Genomic DNA, 13647 nt, shown 5'->3' with positions numbered 1-13647 from the left:
TGAGTACGGGGCTGTTAGAAATGGGAAGCAGAGGGAAAAGTGAAGCAGGGACCACAATCCTAGTCAGGGTAAATCACAACACAATCAAAATTATTCTGTGCCCACCCTCTGGTAGCTTGGCACTGAGCAGTCAGGCTTAACTTAAGACAATGTGTAAAGTATTTGTGCAATAAATCATGCAGTAACACAGTGAAAACACCACAAAAATACACCAGACAGGTTTAGAAATATCAATAGTATTTATCTGAATAAAATAAGGTCAGAACGACAAAGATCCAAAAAGCACAAGTTGAAATATCACTTTTAAAAGGTTTAAAAGAGTTTCACTCTTTAAAAATAAACAGTTGTTTCTTTGTTACACACGGTACCTGGAATGCATAAAAAATAACGACACACGGAGACCGCAGAGGAGGAGATGCGTGGAAATATAAGGTGTTGCATCGGATTTTCTGCACAGAAGATGCCTCGTTTCTTTCCACGCTGCAAGGGGTTTGCAGCGTTTTTCGGCACACAGTCTTGGTTCCTCACAGCGATGGGGGGATATTTTGATGCCCAGGGACAATGCGTTGAAAATCCTTGACACGCTGGAAGAAGGAGCAGGCACTGTGTCAATCCGGTAGGCAATGCTTCGAATTTTCGGTCGCAAAGTAGGTGTTGTGTCTAATTTCCAGTCGGGAAGTCGGTGCTGCCCTATTCCGGTTGGCTGTGCGGCGATTTCTTGGCTGCAATGCAGGCTTTGTGTCAATTTCTGCAGGCTTTGTGTCGATTTTCGATGTACAAGGAGTTTCTTGAAGAGGTGAGGTCTTTGTTGACCCTAAGATGTCAGAAACAGGAGGCAAGCTCAATCCAAGCACTGGAGAGCACTTTTGGGGAAGGCAGAGTCCTTCCAGCAAAGTCAGAGGTCAGCAGGGCAACAGTAGGGCATCAGTCCTTTCCAGCAAAGCATTTCAGGTGAGTCCTTTGGACAGCCAAGCAGCTCCTCTGACAGGGTGCAGGCGTAGGACCAGAAGTATCTGAGTTTGTGGGGTCAGAGACCTAGATCATATATCCAAAAATACCTTTGAAGTGAGGGAGACTTCAAAGAGTGGTTTTGAAGTGCACAAGTTCCCCTTTCAGCCCAGTCCTGTCTGCCAGGATCCCAGTGGGGGTTATCAGTCCTTTGTGTGAGGGCAGGCAACTGGCCCTTGAAATGTAAGTGTCAGAACTTCCACATTTCCAGTCTAGGAAGACCCATTCAGTATGCAGAAGCATGCAGATGTGACTGAGTGTCATGTGTTTGTGGTTGTCTGGGTGAAACGCACAAGGGAGCTGTCAACCAGCATAGACCAGACATTGATTGGAGACAAGCTGTAAGACAGAGAAATGCTCACTTTCTAAGAGTGACATTTCTAAAATAGTAATATTAAATCCAACCTCACCAAAAAGCAGGATTTCCTATTACCATACTGAATATCACCTGGCTACCCCAATCTACCACTCAAACAGTATGTGAGGGCAGTCCTAATGCTAATCTATGAAAGGAGCAGGCCTCACAGTAGTGGAAAACAAATGTAGGAGTATAAAACACATATGTACATGTCCTGCCTTTTACCTACATAGCACCCTGCCCTATGGGTTACCTGGGCCTATCTTAGGGGTGACTTATATGTAGAAAAAGGGGAGTTTAAGGCTTGGCGAGTACTTTTAAATGCCAAGTTGAAGTGGCAGTGAAACTGCACACCCAGGCCTTGCAGTGGCAGGCCTGAGACATGGTTAAGGGCTACTTATGTGGGTGGCACAACCAGTGATGCAGGCCCACTAGTAGTATTTAATTTACAGGCCCTGGGCACATGTAGTGCACTTTACTAGGGACTTACAAGTAAATTAAATATGCCAATTGGGTGTGAGCCGATGTCACCATGTTTTTAGGGAGAGAGCATATGCACTTTTGCACTGGTTAGCAGTGGTAAAGTGCGCAGAGTCCCAAAGCCAGCAAAAACGAGGTCAAAAAAGAAGAGGAGGAAGGCAAAACGTTTGGGGTGAACCCTCAGAAAGGCCGTTTCCAACAGGGGCATATTCCTACCTGTCACATTGCCAAGTTAATGTGTTAGATTCTGACATCTCCTGACGATTAGGAATGAGCCATGTGTGACTGAGTAGATGAGTGATTGTTTGTGTAGATATGCCATGTGGTGCATTTTGATGTGCCTTCCCTATTGGTCCAGGGACCTAGGACACAACTGGGTACAATCCGCAAACAATTTGCTCTCCAGGGACAACATATGGCTGTGTACATTGGTCAAGCAAGTAATGTTTGCTGTTGTAGAGGGTGTAAATTCTATGCTACTGATCGCTACTCCTCAGTGTTACAGGCCAAAAGAAAGGTAGTGATGGATCACTGTCCTCAGTTATGGGTCTGGTAAAATGAGTATTTGGCCTCTGCCACCCAGAGGCTACTTGACTACAGCATATGACGGGTGTCTGGCCTACAGAGATCTTTTCAGGCTGTGGCCTCCTCATTGACGGCCGCCAGTCACCCCCCCACCTTCTATCCCCCCTCCGCCTCCCTCTTCCCAATTCAAATCCCCAATCCCCCTATCTATCACAAGCACACAGACAGATCTGCATACACCCACCTTGTTGGACCTGGCCCTTTTTACAGGGTCATCCCCAAACTTTCTGCCTTCCTCCTCCTATTTTTTCCGACCCTTTTTGTTGATGTTAGGACTCTAGGCACTTCACCACTGCTGATCCGTGCTAAAGTGCCTGTGCTCTCCCTTCTAAACTTGGTGTGATTGGCTTACACATGATTGGCACATTTAATTTACCTGTAAGTCTTTTGTACAGTGGTATCCCTATACGCAGGTCCTGTAAATTAAATGCTACTAGTGGGCCTGCAGCGCTGCTTGTGCCACCCACTGAAGTAGCCTTTCAAACCTGTCTCAGGCCTGCTAGTGCAGGGCCTGAGTGCACAGTTCACTGCCACAGGGACCTGGCATCTAAATTTACTTGCCAGGCCCAGAACTCCACTTTTACTACATATAAGTCACCCCTAAGGTAGGCCTTAGCTAGCCCTATGGGCAGGGTGCTGTGTGGGTAAAAGGCAGCACATGTGCCTGGTTGTGTGGTCTGTCCTGGTAGTGACAAACAGCCTATTTGGTTCCTCACTACCATGAGTGCTGCCTTTCACATAGGATTGCATTGGAAATGCCCTAACATATGTCTAAGTGGTATTTTCTGATCTGTGAGGGGTGGCGTAGGCATGTTTGGTACGGTTGGAAAGGCAGTGAGAAATGCTGCTTACTGGTGTAGGTGTATTTTTTATTACCATTATAGAAATGCCACTTTTAAAAAGGGGGCATTTCTCTGTACTTATGACTAGTGTTTTGCAGCTTGACTCCAATCCACGTCTGGGACAGAGTGACAGCTGGGCTTTGTGCATACTTTTCAAACAATCTGTACATAGGGAGGGTGAAGGTGTCACAGAGGTGCATTTGCATATTGAATGGTATTCCTGGGCTGGGAGAGAGAGAGGCGGGCACATCTGCATTTCTAAAGGCTGTGCGCTTGTGTCACACAAAGGGCTGGTTTACCCCCTACTAATGTCTGGAGACAGTGCTGGAGGAGAAAGGGACACTCCTGAAACCAGTTAGTACTGGTTGGAATCCCTTCTCCCCCCTTTATGGAGGCTGCACACAATGAGTATAAGTACAGGGGGCTGTCCCCACAATTTTAGAGCACTTTGGGACTTGGGACCAAACCTCTGCCGGAGGGACTGCCTGGCTGCACAAAGAACTCATCTGGACTGCTCTTCTTTTGTTGCCCTGCTGCCTGGTGGTTACTGGTTGGCTTAAAGGGCTCATCTGGATTGCTTCTCTGTGTGTTGCCCTTTTGCCAGCCTTTCCTCTGACTCTGGACTGTCAAGGTTCTGTGGGATCACCAGTAGGAACCCCCACCTGAACCTCTTTTGGTGCGCTGGCCTGCCTGCCCCATCGGGTCCTCTCTAGTGCCCTCAGGAGCCCAGCGCGTGGGGAGCGCTGTGTCCTGCTTCCTGGCATCTTTTCAACATTAGCGCATGGAGAACGCACACCTGCCCCACGAGAGGCCCAGCGTGTGAGGGGCGCTTCTCCCAAGCTGAAACTAGCGCGCGGCTAGTGCTTACCTTGACCCCTTTGGCAGCTCCAACTCCTTGTGGTGAGTGTGGTGCCTGCTCCTGCCACCGGTGGAATCCCCCCTCATTGAGTCCCCCTCCACCAGGGATAGACGGAAGTCAGCCATGTCTTCCCTTTGCCGGATCGGAGGGACCGAGGGCGGCGGGCCCGACAGCTTCTTTGAGTGGTGCGTGCCCGAGATCTCACCCCTGGCAGGCACGCTGTCCATCCAGAGGAGAACTCCTACCTTCGTTGTCGTGGGGGTGCAGGGCCACCGTCCCCCCTGGTAGGAGCGCCAGGGCGTTTGCGTCCCAGGTGGTGGACAGTTGCCGGGCACCTTCCTCCATTGCAAGGGCCCTGAGGAGGGATCCTCTCTGCAGCAGGCACCGTGGCCGCCCTACCGAATGGATACTGGATGATTGACTCATCCTTGACAACTCCCTATCCCTCAGGTGCTTTTGTACCATATCTGCTGACCTGGGATAATTTATTAGGCGTTGTGCCCCACGGTGATGATTTCATAGTCTGCTATATTACATGCCCTCATACACTGATGCAGTATGGTTCTGTGTATGACATATGCCATATGGAGAGGTTTACTTTTATGGGCACTCACCAGAATATTTAATAGTACAGGTATTTGTTTCTTTTATGGGCATGCAGTATAAGGCTTTCTATGGCTAGTGCAATAAAATAATTGTTTCATTCTATGTACATCCATGTTCGTGATACTTACAAAGTGGGGAATGTTTTATTCATGAAAGTGTCTTGGCCCCTCTGATATGTATATGATTACATGTGCATTTTTGGTGATCATGACAACCGGACTACTGCTTATGTTGCAGAAAACCAGTGACCTATGTTTGCCTGACTACTGCTCATTTTGCAGAGTACTGGTAACCTGTATGATGTTCTGACAACTGCTTGTGAAGCAGGGTATTACTGATACAGGTCATGTTTGGTCTAATGAGGTTTTATGCAATACAGTTTATTTTTATATAACTTGGTGTTGTGTTTCTTTTGTGGTATATTTATTGCGTCACGTGTGCTGCGTGTGTTGTGCAATCGCTTTACACATTGCCTCTGGGATAAGCCTGACTGCTTGTGGAAAGCTACAGAGGGAGTGAACAAGGGTTATCTTGGGTGTGTAACTCCCTTGCCCTGACTAGAGTGGGTAAGTTCTGCCTGGCTGACGTGCAAAAGCAGCAAACATAAATACAAACACAAACAGTTAGGAGCGCACCTGCCTAACATCCCAGCAAATAATCTGCCCCATTGCATCATGATAAATGTAGTTTCCTCAAAAAACGAACTCAGTTACTTTTAAATATTTCACCTCTAAGTAGGTGCAGCCTTTGCTGTGCATCTCTGGACACATGTGTTTCTGGGTTAATCCCTTCTTCAGCAGAGAACAAATTTGCGGGGTGCTGGAAATGCTGCCATTAATCATTCGGTTTCAATACCTCTTCACTGGCATGCCGGTGCCTGCTCCAGAGCTCGTCAGCCAACGCACATCAGTCACCACTTCCCCAGACACCCCCACAACCACAACCGGCCCACTCACCATATCAAGCATACCTCCCACACCACAACAACATCAAGAATACACACCACCACAACAGTCAGTGACACACCCACCACATCAACCATACCCCCAGACACCACCCCAGCAGACACACAGACATCTACCAGACCCAACATACCCCCAGACACCACCCCAGCAGACACACAGACATCCACCACACCCACCATACCCGCAACCACCACCCCAACAGACACACAGACATCCACCACTCTCCCTGCTGGCCATTGAACTGTACCCCCAGGACTCTGGGGAGACAGGTTCTTTTCCATGCAGTTCTGACTGCACATTTCTTTTTTCCAAGCACAGGCCCCCACCCCATCACATATGCAAATAATGTCCAGGCCCAGTGCCCTATGTTTCCTATGCGGGCACTGGACCAGATCATTGTTTACATATCAAGGGGGTGTCTGTGCTCGGAAAAAAGAAAACTTTCAATCAGAGCTCCATGGAAAAGAACCTGTTTCCCCAGAGTACCTGAGAAAGTTCAGGGAATCTGTTGAGACAGTTTCTATTCCGTGGAGCTCTGACTACAAGCTTCCTTTTGTCCAAGCACATCCCCACCCTTGATATGTAAACAATGACCTGGTCCAGTGCCCCGTTGCACATAGAGACACCGCGATGAGGGTGAAATGCTGCTGGTGTCCAGGGTACCTGTTTGTTTTCCTCTGCCCCCTGCTCCCTGGCTGCTGAGAACAGTAAAAGTAGAGAGGCCTGGAACTGGAGCTGGTGCCAGTGCAGCCCACAGTAGCAGCTTGCAGCAGCAGCTCGATGCCAACCAGCAGAGAGCAAAGCCAGTTAGGTTCTCCACTCTCCGTTGAGCTCCGCTCTGCTGACGGGGCTAGCAGATCTTTTTGTCAAACTCCGCGCTCCAGCGCAGAGAGCGAAAAACTCTGTTAACTCTGCCAACGGAGTAGAGCTCACTGCCCACCCCTACCCAACAGACACACAGACATCCACTGCTACAAGCATACCCACAGACATCACCCCGACAGACACACTCATCCACCACTCTATCACCCAGCACCTCCACCTCCAAGCACACGCCACCACTTATGCAAAAGACACTACCCAAACAGAAGCAACCTCCCACACGCACACACCCAAGACATCTACACTGACACACCAGACAACTACTACCTCAACCTCCAAATCCCCACCCCCTCCGATGACCACACCCATGTTCCTAAGGAAAGTTTTTTTATCTTGCCTTTCCACCCCCGCCCCAAACCCAAGTGGCTCCAACACACTTCCGAACCCATCCCTTCCACCTCCAAAACCTCCCGGTCACACCTGCAAGCACCCACCCCCCCCCCAAGAAGAAGCCCACCACTCCCAAGAAGCAGTCCACCCCTTCCAAATCTGACCCCCAAGGATGACCCCCGAGATGCCTGCCTTCCCACTTGATGCCCCTTCCTGTGGAGGGTCCCTGGCACTTAAGAAGTCAAGTGTGAGCGATGTGCAGGGACAATGGTGCCTGCACCAGGTAATGGCCTTTGCTCATTTTCATTTTGTTTGAAATAAACTCAAACAGTCGTTTTGTTGGGTACACATTTGTCCCTCAATTTATTTTCTATCTTTATGTTGTTCCTGAGAGACTTGTGTTGTTTGCCTACAGTTGTGTGTGCTTGAGTCTGCTTGCTGATCAATTTGCTGTTGTTTGCAATATCTGACTTTATGAGCAGTGCTGGTGTCCCCTGAGACAAAGGTATCTGTTGAGTGTATGAATGTGTTTGTTAATGCAATAGTAGCATCATGGCATTGTGTTCTGTTTGATATGGGAAGTATGTCTTCTTGCGTTGTCCAATGTGAGCACGTATGACGCTAGACTTGTCTCCCTGATATGGATTGTAGATTTCTCTAGTGTGTGTAAGCTTGAGTTTTGTTTGTGCTGACATGGAGTGTGTTGAATTGTGCTACCTTTGTTTGCGTTTGACTGTGCATGTGTCCATTTAGCTGCATGTACCTGGCAGCTACCTCATGTAGATGTCTGCCCCATGCAGTTGGAGTTGTATTTGCTTTGTTGACTTGCACTTCCACATTGTGTGGATTGGCATGTCACTTGGTTCTAGTACTATTTGTCCCTGAGATACCTGAAGGGCAGTTCCTGTGCAAAGTGTACCGTGTGCTGGAGCAGCATCGTCCTCTGAGTGTTCCTGTTGCCCATCTCTACTGGGCAGGTATTGTGTGCATTGTGAGCTTGGGATACGTATGTCTCTGACTCTTGTGCGTCCCATTGTCCTTCCATTGTGTGTGATGTGTGGGTCCGCTGCAGGGCTGATTCATAGGAGTGGTCTTTGTGTTCCATGACACATCCATGAATTTGTCTGTTGAATGTGATGGCAGTCCACGGCATTTGAGCAATGTGAGTGTGTCAGTTGTATTTGTAGGTGTGATGTTGCTGATGTGTGACACAGCGTTGTGGACAGTTCACTGTCCCAGTGCCTGAGATGAGCAGATGTGTGTTTTAGTGCTGTGTTGTGGTACAGTGTCAGTGAGCTGCCCAAAGGGGGCATTTTGTGGCTATGCATGTGTCCTTCTATATGTATGACTTGGGCTGAGTACACAATTACACGTGTACTTGGTGTCCGTAGCGTGACCCCATCTAATGTGGATGATGGTGCCATGACCTGTTGTTGAGCTGCATGACACAGGTAGGTGTGTGTACTTATGGTCAGTGACATCCACGGTGGCGTGGATTTTTGTTCTCAATCGATGAGCAGCAACAGCTGCAGGACGTGTAGGATGTACTCCATTACAGCACAGGACGTGTAAGGCTGCCTGCAGGTGAGTGTCTCCCTTTATACTCCCCGTTTCCACCTGCTGAGTCGTGGTCGTTGGACCGCCACAGTCACATTGGCGGTCTGCGACCTCGTAATGTGTCTGGCAGAAACACAGGCTCCGCCAGCCTGTTCACGCTGCCTTGTCACCGCAGTGGTCTGCGCTGCCTGGCACTGCCAGAGAAACCATGGCGGTCTTCGCTCCATTGGTGAGCATGACTCGGAGTACGGCAGTCCGAACGCCAATCCGACAGTGGTTGAATCGCCAACACCGCCATGGCGGTCCACAGACCACCAAACTCATAATGAAGCCCAGAGACAATAAATCATACGTGTGTAAATCAGTGTATAGGGAATGTTACATTAGGCAAAGGGGACTACAAGGTGTAGGATTCACGTCAATCATACTGGTTGGCATGTTTAAGGAGTGCTTGGTCCAGGGAAGCATAAACTCAGGATTCGGAACGTAACAGTGGCTAAGGATGACTTAACTAATAATAATTTATTTCTACCCAAACAACCCCTTTTTAGCAAAATTGAGATAATCAAAAATTGGGACAAAAACATAACTTTCTAACCTGTACCATGCAGTTTGCATGCAGCTCTTTGATGGAAGTTGAGGGCTCACTGTGCTAGATTGCAACTTATGAAATGCACAGTAACAAAAGAAGCTCTGTGACAAAAGCAGTATCCCACTGAGATATGCACATAAAATACTGTTCCGTGATCTGCATGGCACACGTTCTTTGCAGCAGGCACATTAACCCTCTGCGCTACCATAGGTGAGTCAAAACTGACACTAGGCAAAACCCCAATCTCTCTCCGGCAGGTATATTAACCACCAGAGTTATCTTGGCACTTTTATAGTTGCCTGAAAACTGTTCGACACACAAGGAACTATGCAGTGCTATTAAAACTGCTGCACTGCTACAAAACCGGGCCTCAATAACAAATGCGCTCCCAGCCTTCCATGGAAACGGCTGATGACTGCTACGGCCAGTCAGGCCTGGCCTAAAAATTGTTCCTATGTAAATCATACAAGAATCATCAGGTACAATGTGATGAATCCGCTTCCAAATTGAAACAAGCATTTGCAATGCAATAGGTCTCGCATTTGTGAGAGTGCAAGCTATTGGCGTTTGTTAGACCTGACAGCCTTAGGGGGTCACCCCTAACTTTTTTCCTGCCTTCATCAACTTTTGACTCTGTTTTTGCTGGTTTTAGGACTCTGCACACTTTACCACTACTAACCAGTGCTGAAGTGCATATGCTCTCTCCCTTAAATCATGGTAACATTGGATCATACCCAATTGGCATATTTGATAATGGTAAGTCCCTGGAAAAGTGCACTACATGTGCCCAGGGCCTATAGATTAAATGCTACTAATGCATAAGCAGCCCCGTAACCATGTCTCAGGCCTGTCATTGAAAGGCCTGTGTGTGCAGTTTCACTGCCTCTTTGACTTGACAATTAAAAGTACTTGCCAAGCCTTAAACTCCCCTTTTTGCTACATATAAGTCACCCCTAAGGTAGTCCTAGATAACCCATAGGGCAGGGTGCTATGTAAGTAAAAGGTAGGACATGTACCTGTGTAGTTTACATGTCCTGGTAGTGTAAAACTCCTACATTCGTTTTTACACTGCTGTGAGGCCTGCTCCCTTCATAGGCTAACATTGGGGCTGCCCTCATACATTGTTTGAGTGGTAGTTTCTGATCTGAAACGAGTAGGAAGGTCATATTTAGTATGGCCAGAATAGTAATACACAATCCTGCTGACTGGTGAAGTTGGATTTAATATTACTAATTTAGAAATGCCACTTTTAGAAAGTGAGCATTTCTAAGCACTTAAATTCTTCTGTGTCTTCCAGTCCATGTCTGGCTAGGTTTAGTTGACAGCTCCTTGTGCATTCACTCAGACACACCCCAAACACAGGATACTCAGTCACACCTGCACATATCTGTATACTGAATGGGTCTTCCTGGGCTGGGAGGGTGGAGGGCCTGAAACTTACATGTCAAAGGACAGTGGCCTGCCCTCACACAATAGACTGCCAAACCCCCTACTGAGACCCTGGCAGACAGGATTGTACTGAAAGGAGACCTTGCACACTTCTAAGCCACTCTTTGAAATCTCCCACACTTCAAAGGCACATTTAGGTATTTAAACAGGGCCTCTGACCCTACCAACTCAGACACTTCCTGGAGAAGAAACCTGAACCAGAACCTGCAACCTGCCAAGAAGAACTGCCTGGCTGCCCAAAGGACTCACCTGACTGCTTTCTGAGGACTGCTGCCCTGCTGTTGCCTTGCTGCTCTCTGGCTCTGCAGAGAAGTGCTCTCCAGGGCTTGGATTGAGCTTGCCTTCTGTTCCTTGAAGTCTCAGGGCCAAAAAGACTTCACCAGCTAGCTTTTTGCTAGTTTGCGACTTCAGCGATGCCGGAACGACTCCAACAACGATGCAGACTGCTCCCACTCTGTGGACCGCGCTACACCACAATGTCTCCGGCCTGCAATGCATGTCTGACGTTGCCCCGACTCCGCTGATGTCACTCGGGGTCATCGCGACACCACAAAGTCGACACCGCACGTCCTGACGGACCTGAACCAGTGGCCCCGCCGGGTCACAAAGGATCAACGCCACGCGGACTACGCCGCATCAACTCCCCCGGGCGGACACGGACGGACCCGGCGCCTCATCTCCTCCTGCCTCGCAGTGCGGGATCAATGGTGCAACGCTTCAGACACCGTAAGGGACTGGCGCCGCCCATCTCTGGGAACACCTCTCTCCGACTCAGTGCGACATTCTTGTTCTTCATTTTACAAAGGTACTGTACCTAGGGGTCCATGTGACTCCGTGATCGGCACCTTTGGTGTTGGACTGTTGGGAATGATTCTGTCAACGACGCCGTGATAGCCGAAGTTGGAGCTATTGTGTTTTTTTTAGCCACTTTGGTTGGATTTAATCTTTAAAAAATCATAACTCTACTTATGTACATTGGATTTTCATTGCTTTGACCGTATTTTATTCAGATAAATATTCCCTATTTTTCTAAACCTGTGTGGTGTCTTTTTGTGTTTTTTTCACTGTGTTATTGCATGATTTATTGCACAGATACTTTGCACATTGCCTTCTAAGTTAAGCCTGGCTGCTCAGTGCCAAGCTACCAGAGGTTGGGCACAAGATAATTTGGATTGTGTGTGACTTACCCTGACTAGAGTGAGGGTCCTTTCTTGGACAGGGGGTGACCTGACTGCCAACCAAAGACCCCATTTCTAACAGTGTTGTAAATGAAAATGTCTTTTAATAATGTATGTGGTGTGGAGTCGAAATTTGTGGTTTGTATTTGAATTGTTTGTTGTGGAATTGTTTGTTGTGGAATTGTGTGGTATGGTGAATATATATGGGTGAGAGCTGCATAAAACAGATAGAATGGAAGATAGAGATGGATAGGTAGTTTAGTTCTTAACTGAGAAGACAATGCAAGCTTCCCTCACATAGAAGGTACTATGCAAGCTTCCCTCACAGAATTGACCATGCAAGCTTCTCTCACACACAGCAGATACAGAACAGCAGGAGTGCAAGCTCCTCTTACATACAGAGCAGATACAGCAAAGCAGCAGTACACGCTTCCCTCACACACAGCACAGATAAAACACAGCACCAGTGCAAGCTTCCCTCACACACAGCAGATACAGCACAGCAGCAGTGCAAGCTTCCCTTGCATACAGCAGATACAGCACAGCAGCAGTGCAAGCTTCTCTCACAGAGAACAGATACAACACAGGCAGCAGTGTAAGCTTCCTTCATACATAGAAGATACAGTACTGGCAGCATCAGTGCAAGCTTTCCTCACACACAGCAGATAAAGCACAGCAGCAGTGCAAGCTTCCTTCACATACAGGGCAGATACAGCTTAGCAGCAGCAGCAGTACACGCTTCCTCAGGCACAGCAGATACAGCAGTAGCAGTGCAAGCTTCCCTCACACACAGCAAAGATACAGCACAGCAGCAGTGCAAGCTTCCATCACACATAGCAGCTACAGCACAGCACAACAGCAGTGCAAGCTTCTCTCACACATAGCAGATACAGCACAGCAGGAGTGCAAGCTTCCCTCACACACAGCACAGATAAAACACAACAGCAGTGCAAGCTTCCCTCACACACAGCGCAGTTACGGCACAGCAGCAGTGCAAGCTTCTCTCACAGAGAGCAGATACAGCACAGGCAGCAGTGCAAGCTTCCTTCATACATAGCAGATACAGCAAACGCAGCATCAGTGCAAGCTTTCCTCACACACAGCAGATAAAGCACAGCAGCAGTGCAAGCTTCCCTCACATACAGGGCACACAGCACAGCAGCAGCAGCAGTGCAAGCTTCCCCAGGCACAGAAGATACAGCACAGCAGCAGTGCAAACTTCCCTCACACACAGAAGATACAGCTAAGCAGCAGTGCAAGCTTTCCGCATACACAGTGCAGGCAGCAGTGTAAGCTTCCCTCACACGCAGTGCAGATACAGCACAAGAGCAGTGCAGGCTTCCCTGACAGACAAGCAGATACAGAACAGCAGCAGTGCAAGCTTTACTCACACCGAGCAGATACAGCACAGCAGCAGTGCAAGCTTTACTCACACCGAGCAGATACAGCACAGCAGCAGTGCAAGCTTTACTCACACCGAGCAGATACAGCACAGTAGCAGTGCAAAGCAGCAGTGCAAGCTTTACTCACACCGAGCAGATACAGCACAGGCAACAGTAGTGCAAGGTTCCCTCACACACAGCGCAGATACAGCACAGGCAGCAGTGCACGAACCATTGGCGTTACCTTTAGGTCTTGGCTTAGAGACCTTATAAGTGTTTAGCCAGAGCTATTGGCTTTACCAGTGTCTTGAATCTATATTGTAGAGCACTGTGTCTGCTGTTCAAACGCCACAAACTGTACAAAGGCAGATTTAATTTGTTACCTTCCCTTGTTTTATGATGCACCATACAAGTGAGCAGGCAGCCAAATCACTGCACTTTCCCAAAGCGTCGAGAAGACATTGTCAGTCCTACTCAGCACTAGTCTGTGCACAAGGGTTTGGCTCTGTCACCTGCAGGTTTGAACAAGACTGGGGAACGGGACTGAAGTTTTGGCTCTTACTGCAATAACAAA

This window comes from Pleurodeles waltl, chromosome 8 (genome assembly GCF_031143425.1).
Source record: "Pleurodeles waltl isolate 20211129_DDA chromosome 8, aPleWal1.hap1.20221129, whole genome shotgun sequence".
Taxonomy (NCBI): Eukaryota; Metazoa; Chordata; class Amphibia; order Caudata; family Salamandridae; genus Pleurodeles; species Pleurodeles waltl.
This window is presented reverse-complemented; position numbering follows the sequence as displayed.